General features: G+C 38.6%; 1 long non-coding RNA gene across 2 annotated transcripts in view; it reads left to right on the plus strand.

Moving 5' to 3' along the window:
- LOC138755469 (uncharacterized) overlaps positions 1-13,460 on the plus strand; it is a 60,319-nt gene that overhangs the window by 36,364 nt on the left and 10,495 nt on the right. Inside the window, exons 2-3 of one of the 2 annotated variants that reach the window (XR_011352319.1) lie at positions 1,586-1,692; positions 3,386-3,456. This is a non-coding gene — a long non-coding RNA (uncharacterized lncRNA). The remainder of the gene's footprint in view (positions 1-1,585; positions 1,693-3,385; positions 3,457-13,460) is intronic. The other variant, XR_011352322.1, reaches the window with a different exon arrangement.

Here is a 13,460-nt window from a genome sequence, read left to right on the forward strand (position 1 = left end):
CAGTCTAAAATTATGGCGTAGTACTTAGCTGCTTTTACGCGTTTCAGTATCTCATTCAAAATAGCTGTAGCTATAATGTCTAGTAGTTCATTCTGAGTATCTTTTCCTAAATAGTGATTATGAATTTCGCGGGTTTTGACTTTTCGCAAATGTTCTTCAAGAACAGGGTCAAACTTTCCAAACAGCTCAACAAGACCTAAAAAGTTTCCATTGTGTACACTTTCATTACCAACTTTTTCCTCTGTTCCTCTAAATGCTAGATTTCTCTCAGCAAGAAACTGCACTATTGCTATTAGCCGTTTGAATACTTGCTGCCAGTGCTTTGCATGTTCATTGACGATTATTTCAAGTTCTTTGTCAATTGTCTGTCCACTACAAAGTCTTTGGTGAAACTCCCAGAAACTCCTTGTGGCTTCCAAATGGTTTTTAAAATTGTCATGCTCACACAACCTTGTATGAAGATTAGACCAGTTGTTGAATCCACTTGTTGATAGTGCCCTGGTTGTGTTCTTACTAAAAAGTTTACAATAAAAGCAATAAATTCTATCAGCAGACAGAGTATATAATCCAAGGTCTTTCAACACACTCCCCAATTGGAAGTTTCCTCTTACAGTGAAACTTTGAAAAACATAATCCCTTTTAATTTTGTGGAAAGTTGTTCACTGGAATAGGAGGAACTTTCATTGCTAAATAATCTCTTACATTTTGATTTATGTATGCTGGCCAGTTGGTTGGGTCATCATAAATGTTAATTACAACTGTACTCACGGATGATCCATCATTGCGTGATGTTTGGGCTTGGTCTTTTTCAGCTATAAGTGGAGTTTCCACTTTGGCACTGTTTTCTGGTGTATTGATTCAATTTGATTCACATCTGCATCATCCTTTTCTAACTTGTTATCAATTTCATCATTGTATTCATCAACTGTAATTGGACTCAAGGCTGTGTAGTAATTTTCTGAATTGTTTTCATTTTCTTCATCCTCAATACATGGGCGCTTCAAAGATGGCGTGACAAGGAATTTTGTGATAGCACCTCTGTTTTTCATTTTCAGCTACCTTAGCCTTGGCCAGTGCTCATTTCTGGTTGTCACTTAAATACTTGTGCCCTTTGTCTTTAACTCTGCTTGCACTTGCCATGTAAAATGACATATAAATTTTAAGCTGCTAATTCTCTGGGCTATATTTTTAAGGTAAAAAAAGGTAAAAGAAGTATATTTTAAAATGTTTAGACTTAAAATTACACAAATAACTTGACGTTGGACGCATGCACTCATTGGCCGGAAGGGCCTGTTACCGTGCTGTACATCTAAATTTAAAAATTAAATTAAAATTATATTGGCAGAGAGCGGAAAGTTTGAGCTAGTGGAGTTGTTCTACTCGAAAAGCCAACATGGCCTGTTTCCACTCCGTAAATGGTTATATGGTTAGCAATTTGTTATAAAATTGGACTCGACATCCCTGATAACATGTCTACGTTGTTCCAACAGTGGAACAATGTTGTCATCGTCGTTGGTTCAATGTAAGAAACCAACGTCAATCCCACGTCATTTTGCTCGTTAGCTTTATGTTGTTCTAACATCAGCTGCTGACCTTGGAACATCGTACCCAACTCTCAACTTGTGAACGCCACAGAACAGCAAAACAAGTGACCAATTCTGGATTTGTTGAATGACAACAACTTCAAATAAGGTAAGAATTGCCTTTTTTTAGTAACGGTTAGGTTAGTTAGTTAAGGTTACATTCCAGAATGGGGGGACACACTTTAATTTTGCCGTTTTGTTTAGCTGATTTTCTAGTCAAATGTCTAGTGCTAGTTTGTTGCTAGATATTTGGCAAGAAAATCGGCAGAAAAACTGATGCGTGTAATGGATGAAATTCGCCCCCGAAGAAAACAATTTCCGCATGGTCAAGCTAAACTGCACCTGTTCCAAATCACCAAAAACATGAAATAGGCGATATTAAGCCCAGGCCGTGCAATAGCATAGTTAGTAACAGTAGCCTAGTACTATTTTGATACTAAATCAAACTACTGCAAAATTATTAAACAATGACAGAGGCAGCCTTGCTAAGAATATCCGGATCTTGTAAAGATGAATAACCCTGAGAGGTACAGTACATGCCCCTATAGCTGAATAACCTTGTAAACCAGCTCGTAAAGATATAGCCTATAACCCCCACAGCGACCTAGCCCAGTAAAGATCAACTTAAACTAACCTAACTTTGGGGTTATTCATCTTTACAAGACCCGAATATCCTAACCAATTCCATCTATGATTGCTAACATTGTCGGAAATTCTACACTTAGGCCCTAGGCTAATTACATTCAGGCTAACTGCTTAAGCCTAGGCTATGGGCTAGGCCCTATGCTAGCATGATGCTATCTCAAGCTTATATTAAAGTACAAATTCTTTTATTGAGTAGCCTATAGCCTGTTTTGATCTTGGTAATAATAAGAGATGCTTCATCAGCTCCGGAATACATCTATCTTACTGGGTGAAATGAATATGAAACATGACATTTTTGGCTAGGGAGGCCTATAGTCAGTAGTTTAATCGATGACATATTTCCTAAAAATATTTCATTGAGATAATACGATCAATTAAGGGCAATAACTTCATGAGTTCACTGACATCCCTCAGTTTATAAGGCCGATAGTATTATTATTTTCTTACTAGTTTAAATGAATTCCGTCACAGTGTTTGTTCTCTGCTCAAGGCCTGGGCTCAAACATATTCACGGGGCCGCCTTGAGGCACAGGGCCCAATTTGATCAAATTGGTCAAATAGGCTTAAAACCGACCCTGACTGCATGAACCTTGCTTTGTTATACTTGGTTCCTACAGCAACGGGTATAATGGTTGATTTTGTTTGCACATATAGCATGTTTTACCATATGCTGGACACTTTTTTGGTAGGTGTTGTATACCACATCGACAACATGGCTTTCGATTGTCCCTTTCATTTTTGTTCACTGGCTACGTCTCTCTTTCCACTTTGGCGTGCTTTTTGTTAAACAATTTATGTCCATTCTTGCTCACTGCATCCACATTGCAGCTAGTTTCACTGAACAGCTCTTTTGCCTGCAATTTTACAGTTTCTGTAGCCCTATAGAGGGCTATGGTTTTTTCCAGGTCTAGATTTTGCACTCTTGGCAGTCTTTCCCTTAGACTATTATCTGGAATACCACACACAAGTCTGTCTTTTTATCAGCAAGTCGATCAGTCCACCTAATTCACACGTCTTGCTTCTGTTTCTCAATTCAGTCACATATTGATCAATTTTTTATTCTGTTTTCTGTACATGTGAAAAATCTGTGTCTCTCGAACGTCTCATTACATTTAGGAATGCAGTATGCCTCAAATTGTTCCATTATTTTTTTCCAGTTTCATTTTGTCTCCTTCAGCAGCAAATGTGAAGTTATTATACACCTCCAGGGCTTCATCACCCGTGACATGTAAGAAAAATGATGCTTTCACTTTATCACTTTTCTCGTCAGCTCCGACTGCCACTAAATACAATCCAAAATGTTGTTTGAATCTGTTCCAATTTTCAACCACATTACCTGTCAGGTTCTTTACTTTAAAAAGCATGCCATGAGGCTGCAAGTCTCCATTATAGATCTTGCATACTGCAGTCTCTTGCTCTGTGTCAGCCCCTGCTGGCAAACAAGTATAATCAAACAGGAACTATAATCCTAAAGACATTGCTAGTTGCATTGCACCATGATCATTATCATTACAATAATAAGGTTTTTTTTGTGGAATATGATAATAAACATTCTAAGCAATGTTATAAATGGTAGGTTAGTTTTCTACATTTTTGAAATTCACACTGATACTCTTTTGATCTGATAAAAAGAGAAAAAGATCCCATTTGTTTTGATACTAGTCCTAAGATTTTTTCTATTCTTAATAATAATATTTTTTTTCTGCGAAAGGTTGTTAGTAGTGGGCCCTATGCTTGAGAGAAGGGGAATGACTTTTGAAAAGAGTGAGGTGTGTGGGGGGGGGGGGGGGGTTGGTGTGGAACAAGAATATTATTAATAACAACAAAATATATAATATATTTTTGGATGTGACATTTATAGATTTTAAATAATATTTAAAATTTTAGGTTACTTTTTTATATTTTTGAAACTTGCTCTGATACCCCTTAGATATTATAAAGTTATTTGAATAGTAGTCTGAAGATATTACTTTTTATTTTCTTGCTTTAATTTTTTAGGGTTCTTATTATTTTTTTATTATTTCTTTGGGGGGAGTAGGGTAGAATAGATTTGGGGTTTAAAGTCAACCTGTAGTATGGTTTATATTAATATATTGTACAATGAATTTTAATATGGATGAATATATGAGTTTAAAACTTCAAAATAAAATATTCAGTGAAAAAAAGAGCAAAAGGATAATAAAGGACAAAATTGGTCTCCTTGAAGATCAGAGTGTACGGCTTTCTATGGAGCCAAGAGATGGGGGAGGTCTTAATTTTTTTTTCATCAGTATTCACTCGGTAAACTAGTAGAGTTGTGGGAAGCAAGGAAAACAAACAGTGAGGTCATGGAACCTATATAAAAAGGAGGAAGTGCTTGCTGTCTTAGAGCAAATAAGGGTGGATGAATCTCCAGGGCCTGACAAGATATTCATTTTCATGGACCTCGAGGGAAGCTTGTGTGGAACCTGCAGGGGCTCTGGCAGAAAGAATTAAAATGTCCTTTGCACAGGTGTAGTGCCAGAGATTGGAGGGTAGCTCACATTGTTTAAAAAAAGCTCCAAAAGTAATCTTGGAAATCTAGGCCAATAAGTCTGACATGAGTGATAGGTAAATTATTGGAAGGTGCTCTAAGAGATTGGATATACAAATATTTTGATAGCCAAGTTCTTATTACGGATAATCAACATGGTTTTGTGCATGGTAGGTCATGTTTAACCCATCTTAGAGCTTTTTTTTCCCCAGGAGGTTACCAGGAAAGCTGATGGAGTAAAGGCTGTGGATGTATATGTTGTCTTTAGTAAGGCCTTTGACAAAGTCCCGCATGGGAGGTTAGTCAGGCAGGTTCAGACACAATGTATTCATGGTGAAGTAGTGATCTGGATTTTATAACTGCTGGACAGAATAAGCCAGAGAGTGGAGGTGAATGAATGCTATTGATTTCATGTTGTTTCTAAATGTTTTAAATAAAGTTTAAGAAAAAGGTGATTTATTGTTCTTCTTGTTCTCAGATTGAGGTATGCATTATGAAAATGAATTTGGTAGTGGCATTGCTATTAACCTTTTCTATATCTATTCCCATAACTGAGAATTCACAAAACTAGAGCTCCTGAACTCATCGGCACTAATAAAGAATGTTGCAGCAAGTTGCTGTTTAACATTGAAACAACAGGGATGGAGATTTGCAATAGTCTGAAAATGAATGCAAGTACAGGAGTAAAAGAGCATTCACAGGTGTATTGTTCTCTCTGATAGGGAGATAGAGTATTTTAAGAGGAGAAATAAATTACCTAAAAACTAGAAACTGATTTAGCAAGCCCACTAATTCTTTTTCAAGCTTCACCACCCAAACTGTGGAAACATCAATTGTGTTAAATATTATAGCTTCTCAAGATATTTTTTAAAACATTATTAATTTCTTATTTTAAAATATTAATATGTTTAACACCTTCATATCCACTTTTATATGTAACTGATAGTGACAATGAGTTTATTGTCATAATACAAAAGTCCATCTGCACCAGAATTTTTTACTTGCATGTACCCTATCAGGGTTACCGTACTGGTGCACCATATCACAAAACTCTGTACTTGCTGGATGATTCACAGTATAGCATGGGAGCTGCTCTGCTTAAGATAGGAAGAAACTACAGAGGCAGTAAGTGCAGCTCAGAGCATAATGAAAATATCCGCCCCTCCACAAACTCCATCTATACCTCCCACTCCCTAGGAAAGGAAGCTGACATACTGAAGGGCCTGTCACATCCTGGACACAGTCTCTTCACCCTTCTTCCACTGGGAAGAAAGCAAGAGTGAAAAGCATCCACCGATAGGCTTAAGGACATTCTTCCCCACAGCTATCAGGCTCCTGAATGAAGCCCACAACAGTGCTCTTATGCTGCCCTTGGAGTTAAACAGGCAAGTTTTCAGACCGAAGTAAAACACAAAAATCTGCAGGCACCGTGGTTGAAGTGAAAACACAAAGCTGGAGAAACTCAGCAGGTCAAGCAGTGTCTTTTATATAGCAAAGGTAAAAATACATAACTGACGTTTCAGGCTTGAACCCTTCATCAAGGTATTGGAAAACATCGGCAGGCATTGGGAAAAAAAAAGACACTGTGATTGAAATGCAAATCACAGAAGGAGCTGGAGGAAAGGGAAAGAGAGAGACTCAGGGAGGGATTTAACAAAAACTGGAGAAGTCAATGTTAATCTGGTTGGAAAGTGTCCAGATAGAATATTAGGTGTTGTTTCTCCAATTTCCCTCGGTTTGGTAGTGGAAAGACATGTTGTGGGAATGGTCTCAAACCCCTTCCCTCCCTTTCCCTCTCCATTCAGGGTTAACCACACCCCCAATCACTTCTCAACTTTTTTTTCTTCAACCTATGACCTCTTACCTGTTAGCCTGTGCTCCACCTCCTGCCCCTTTCTTCCTCCTCTCCTCCGCTTACCTTTTTATTTAGTCACCTGCCGGCTCTTTGGGGTCAGGCCCAAAACATTGGCTACCCTTAACTTCCTATAAATATTGTGTGGACTGCTGAGTTTCTCCAGCACTTTTGTCTCATGCTGCCCTTGCTTGGAGTAAATTGTTTGTCCTATTCCTTGTAATTCTCCACTCCATAAATTGTCCTCTTTACACAACTGTGTGAATGTTTGAGCTAACCTGTTGGTCTGCTGAAGAAAAACCATTTTCTTTGTACTAGGCATTTTGTGACACAAAGTCTGATTTGACAGGAGAAAGAAATTGCTTTCCATTTTGTTTCTCATCTTGATGCAGTTGACTGTGTTAGCACGTTGTTAACAAACTGCAACAGTGAATACTAAATTTTTGATTTTCATTAATCACACTTTGTCAAATACTTAGTTCCTAATCTAATCAAATAAAATGCACACCCATCAGCTTTAATATGCATAAACAAACAACAATTTTGCCAAATTCCTACTGAAGAAATTTCTGACAATTAATCAACAATCTGCTCTGAAGGGATAACAGAAAAGAGCAGTGAGATCCCATGAGAAAGTTCACCAGACAGAAATTTGACATATCTCTGTTGGTAAATGTAATAGTCTTTTAAGATGTGAAAATTACAAGATAAACAGAGGGTTATTTAAACTGCACCATGTCAATGCAAGGAAACATCAAGTAAATTCAAAGGATTTCTACTCTCATATTGAGAATAACTCAAAAGGTGAATTTCTGGACTATTTTCATTCAGTACCTCAATGCAAGCATGAGAGGACCAGGAAGCAGCCCAAAGTTGGGAACCAGATCTGACTGCATTGTGGGGATACAACACTGTCAAACCAATTCTCTCATGCATTCCCTCTTCAAACATGGGAACCTTCACAGAATTTTCCTTAACAGAACAATTGACTCAGTTGCAAGCAATAGATGACTAAAGGGAAACTCAGATTGAAAATAAATGGCAGACAAATGAATGGAAACAGTCAAAAAATATTTATCAATTTGATAAAGATCTTAGAGTTCAGTGATGAAGTAGAAGAGAGCAGGTCTCTATAGCCGCTTTCAGGTGGCCAGAATACCCGACTGACTGTAAAGCTGTCTAAAATACCTGAATGCGGCTGTCGGGAGGCCACATGAAAGTGGAGATCCTGGCCCTGAGGAGCACTTACCTAACCCTCCTCAGGTAGGTATATTCTCCACCTCGGAGCATCCCCCGTGGCACCTGAACGCAGCAGTGACTACGGCCACAGTGCACAGGAAATGTCATCACTTCCTGATAACGATCGTGGCACTAGGTATGAATGTAACTGCAGATACCCGCAAGTTATTAATTGGTTTATCTCATGTGTTAATACTTTGGTCATAATGAACTGTTGCCATAACATGGGTGAAGGAGCGAATTTTCACGATTACAATTGAATACTTTTTGAAATAAGTCTAACTTTATGTTACTGTGTATATCTGGGTGCATGATAGCACATGCATATATAATATCACTAAAACACATGAAGAAAACTTGAACTGAACTTCAAAAAGTCAGACTAAGGTTTTAGTCAAGTTCTGCTCTTGGCAATTGGGAAAAACAAGTCTCCAGGTTTTGAATCCAGTTGCACATTTGTCCCTTTTTGATTGGTTTGATAGAAATGCCACCACCACTCCCCAAAACTGTCCACGGGGCCATCCAGAATAAAAGCTTAAAACATTTTAAAATGTATTTATTACTTGATCTTAGTTTGATTTGCTCAGTGAGCTTTTGTGAAACTCCATCCGTTGCAGTTGGAACATTGCTATTTCCACTACACTTGGGTTAAATGGGCCTGTAGCATTAAAGTACATTCCATGATCAATGTATATCCACTACAGTCAACCTTACCATCCTGGTTGAAGCTTTGTTTTTTTTTGAGGAACTTCACCAGAAGAATAAAATGGGTTAGTGCAAATTTAAGGGAAGTTTTTTTTTTACAGTTAAAAAGTAAATATGTATCATTTGGAATACATATAAACTGCTCCCTGGATCGTGTTTAGGATGACATTTTAGGAATATCTGAAGCTGTAACACCCAATTCTTTTATCTTCCTTGGTCACTTGGGGGGGCTTTGGTGAGAGGTTGATCTTGCCCAGAGTTTTGGGCATGATGGATTTCAGTGTACTGGTTCAGGTTAATTCACTAACAGCCACTCGAGGAAGCAAAAGCAAAGATGGAATTCAAGCAGGATGGTGTAAACATTAAAACTATAAGCACAATTGCTTTCAGTGAAACAATTAACAGAAAATGCTGTATCAACTCAACGGGACAGGCAGCGTCTATGCAGAGAGGAAGTGTCAACATTTAGGGTTTGCAACCCTTCTTCAGAACATCGTCAATGATTTGACTGAATTGACAAGAATTATCAACCACATATGTATAGGCAGCCCTCTTACCTGCGAGTCAAAGGGTTAATGGTTTTAATACCACCCCATGCATGTAATCTGGCAGGTATAACAAGGAAGTGATAACGTGGTGCCACATTATCTGTGGACTTGATAGTTTAAACTACTATTTTGAAGAATAGCGGTGAGTTTTCCACAGCACCTTGGCCAACCCTGCATTCACTTGGACGTGGCTCTCCTTCAGCTGGCACGTTCAGGTGACAGAAAGGCATCTTCTTCGCGGCCACCTGAACGTCCCTGTTGCACTCCCCCAGCCGCTTCTGCCGACACATTTTCTGTGTCCGAGCACCTGAAAGCGGCTCATATTATGGTACTTCTTTAGCAAATTCTATCAAAGATTTATTTCTCACTATCGTTCAAGACATTTTCTTTCTCTTTAATTGTAATTTATATGAATAAATGAATTAAAATGCTGGATAGGTTCAAAAATAAAAATTTATCAATTGAAAAATTGTTTGAATTACCCAGAATTTGAAATAAATAGTTTAGCTCAACAAGGTTGAATTCTGGTGCAAAAAAAATAAATTATTAGGCTATTTGAATGAAAGAACTTTGAAGTCAGTGGTGACAATGGTTACTACTTGCACTTGGCTTCATGAAAAAAAACCTCATCGAATTGTTTCACTCAATTGATCCAATAGTTTTTCTGAAGTAATTATGAAATAATCAAAGATGAATTCACAAACAAATAGTCAAAGTATTCAAAGATCCATTTTCTATTTCTCAAAATAATGAATTGAGCAAATTAAAATAATGAAGAACTGCAGATCTGCAAATCTGAAAAGAAAAATTGGAAGGTTGGATAGAGTGGACATGGAGAAGATGTTTCCACTAATGGGAGAATCCAGGTCCAAAAGGCACAACCTCAGAATAAATGAATGCCCCTTAAGAACAGAGATGAGGAGCTTCATGCAGATGGTGGTGAATCTGTGAAATTTCTTTTGCCATAGATGGTTGTGGAGGCCAAGTCATTGGTATATTTAAAGCAGAGGTTGCTCGGTTGTTGATGAGTAAGGGAGTCAAAGATTATGGGGAGAAGGAAGGAATGAGAGGAAAAATGCATCAACTATAATTGGAATGGTGGAGCAAATTTGATGTCCTAATTCTGCTTGTATGTTGAATGGACGTAAAACAGAAACAGAAAATGTTAAAGATACTGATTGCAAAAAGAAAAACAGAGTCAATGTCTGGGTCAGAAACACTTTGAACAACATTAATATGCTCGATAACAATTATTTTTCAATGACCAAGTGATAATTAAAAAACAAAGAAGGAAATTTTGTCAGACAGCATCAAGAGATATTGAAACAGAGCTATCATTTCAGATTAACAACCACTTATTGGATATATTTGATCTGAAACCTTAATTTTGTTTCTCTATCCACAGATACTGCCTGACCTGCTGAGTATATTCTGTTCATATATCTGTGAGAAAATTCCTTGATCAAAGTAGGTTTACAGTTTCAATGTGTCAGTCACCGATTTCTTAAATTTCTGGAATACACCATTGATATCCATTGAGGAGAAGTGTTGTTCAAAATAAGTTATCTGGCAAATTCAGTGACAGTGGCCTCAATCACACAGCTGCTGTCTTCAACAACTATGTAAACCACCACCACCACATGCCCCCATCTCTCACCACCTTCCTCCACATCCATCTCTCCCCCCCACCCCAAAATTGAGTTGGAGGTTATTTAGAAAATATTCATGAAATTTGCACTGGAATTGGAACAGCACATTGGAGCTCTCAATGGCCACATCACAGTGGGCAGAAATAAAATATCTGCAAAGGATGCTAAATCCTAAAAAGAAACCAGCCAAGTCTTGAAACACTCAGCGGCTCAAACAGCATCTTTGGAAAATGAAAAATAATTGATGTTTCAGGTCACAGAGCCATTTATTAGAATTACAAAAGAAAGAAGAACAAGTTAGTTTAAATTTGAAACATTGGAATAAAGCTCAGTAGAAGTCTGAGGAACAGCACTCTATCTTCACTTTGCAACCTTCAGTCTACTCTGTTTGTTACCTGAACTAGCCATTTCTCCATAAAGTCTCTCAACTGCGATAGTGGCTCAGTTTTTCCTGTTGCATTCAGGACAGTCTGACATGATGCACAGGTCCCACTCCTCTGAATTTGGCATTTTTAATGTTTCTTTATTTTCATTTGCTTTAACTGCCCTCAGTTCAACATATTTGTCCCTCTTCTCTCTCTCTAACTGTTCCCAATTAGCCCACCGATAGATGTCCTCTACAATGCATCACTATGGCAACCTTGGCCTCATCCCATCACACTTAATCTCTTTGCCCAATCATCCCTCCCCCATATCCTCTGATTTTTATTCTTTCAGGGCCCTCAACCTGAAACACTAACTCTGTTTCTCTTTACAAAACATCAGATGACCTGCTGTGTGCTTCTGGAACATTCTGTTTTTAACTTCACTGCAGTATTGCTTACGCTCTGATATGATTAGACCTAGAGGAGCGTAATGAACAATATCAAGTGTTTCAAAGACAAATGCCAGCCGATTTTCACATTCCTGCAGGTGCACCAACTGTTAATGAATAGATGCACCTTTTAGGGCTCCATTCCCATTATATAGAATGTATTGCATAGAATTCAATTCAGTTTACCAGCTGGTATTAACATGTACAGTGAAAAACGTTGCTTTGTGTGCTGGCCAGGCAAGTCAACCTCTACACAGTGCAGCAAGCAGTGCAAGAATTTAAAAAAAAACCACAGTGTTGCAATAAAACAAAAGTGCAGGGTAAGGTGTCACCGAAGACAGAAATGCAGGGTAGTGTGTTAAAGAGAAGGGTATGATTAAACAATGCAAGGCATTGTTCTGTATTAGAGCAGCAAATAATCTGCTGGAACTCAGCAGCCTCATGGTTGATGTTTTAGGCCAGAACCCTTCATCAAGATCTTCAAATTGTCTTGACAAAAGGTTCTGACCCAAAACAATGACCAATTTCTTTCTTCCACTACTGCTAATCAGCCCACTGAGTACTTCCAGCAGATTGTTTTCTTTTCACTCCAGATTCTAGCATCTGCATTTTCTTAGCATCTCCATCATACTAATGGAAATTCTATTCAAATAGTCCATAATCAACAGGAAAAAAACTGTCCTTGAATCTGGAGGTGCATGCTTTCCAACTTGCATTCTTTTAATGGATTGAAAGGGTGAGTAAAGAACCTGACTGTGGTGTGATATGTCCTTTAGTATGTTGGCTGGCTTCCTGAGACAGCAACATTGACAAAGGACAGTCTTCCTCAATACACCTGAATATCAATGTACAGAAGAGACTAAGGGAATTGTTCCAGCTTTTGGCAGGTCCATGCAGCCAATAAGAGGTACCGCATGCTGGCCTGAATTTATTATTGGTTGTCAAAATGCCCAAATTTATTTGCAGTCTCCTATATTCAGACTTGGACAGCTCAGTAAGCCAGATGAATAAAATTTTGACTTCCAGGATGAACAACTATATTAACAGGGCTTCCAATAGCTAGGGATGGGTGTCCATGCTTACTGCTACAGTTGGGTTCTCATGGGTACAGACTATAAATTTTTCACATATACCGAGCAATCAACAAATGTCAGAAATTGCACTTTAAGCACACAGATCTTCTGATTCATCAAGGAAGAGTTGCCTCTCCATAGAAAGGGATTCCTGTAGGTTTCAGTAAAATTTCTGGGCCTTGGGTACAAAGCCATCTCCTCCAGTTCTCCACATACACCCTGGCATTTATGCATTACTTTATTTCCTCACTCTCAGCCAACTTGTAATCTTATCTAATGCCAACTCATAATCACGTCCAATGCCCGGGTCACATATCTGTCCATGGCCTTATGACAGTCCCACACTAACCACCCGCAGATTGGAGAAACAACACCTTATTTTCCATCTGGGCACCCTCCAGCCATATGGCATGATCATTGACTTTACTGCTTTCCATTAAATCTGCTCGCCTTTTCTTTCCCCTCCCCTCTTTTCCTGTCTTTCTAGTTCTTTCACCCACCTAGTCCTACCATCCCCTCTCCCCCCTCATTGCTGCTGTCCCCTCCCTAAGGTCTCCAGCTATCATCACCTGTCTTTCTCAACCCCCCCCCATCCCCAACCCAATTCTTCCCTCCTACTCTTTTGGCCTGATGTTTGCCAGAATTCTCTCATACTTTGCTGAAGGGCTCAAGCCGGAAAGGTCAGTGATGTATCTTTGCCTTTGCTACATCAAGGACACTGTTGGATCTGTGGTGATATGTAATTACACCACTAGGTCAACAGGGGGCATCCCGGTAACCTTGTATATAAAGCAGTCCAGTGCTACAGTCTAGCCTTCCAGATTCGTCTTGCAGAGAGAC

The sequence above is a fragment of the Narcine bancroftii genome, chromosome 1 (genome assembly GCF_036971445.1).
Source record: "Narcine bancroftii isolate sNarBan1 chromosome 1, sNarBan1.hap1, whole genome shotgun sequence".
NCBI classification, from domain to species: Eukaryota; Metazoa; Chordata; class Chondrichthyes; order Torpediniformes; family Narcinidae; genus Narcine; species Narcine bancroftii.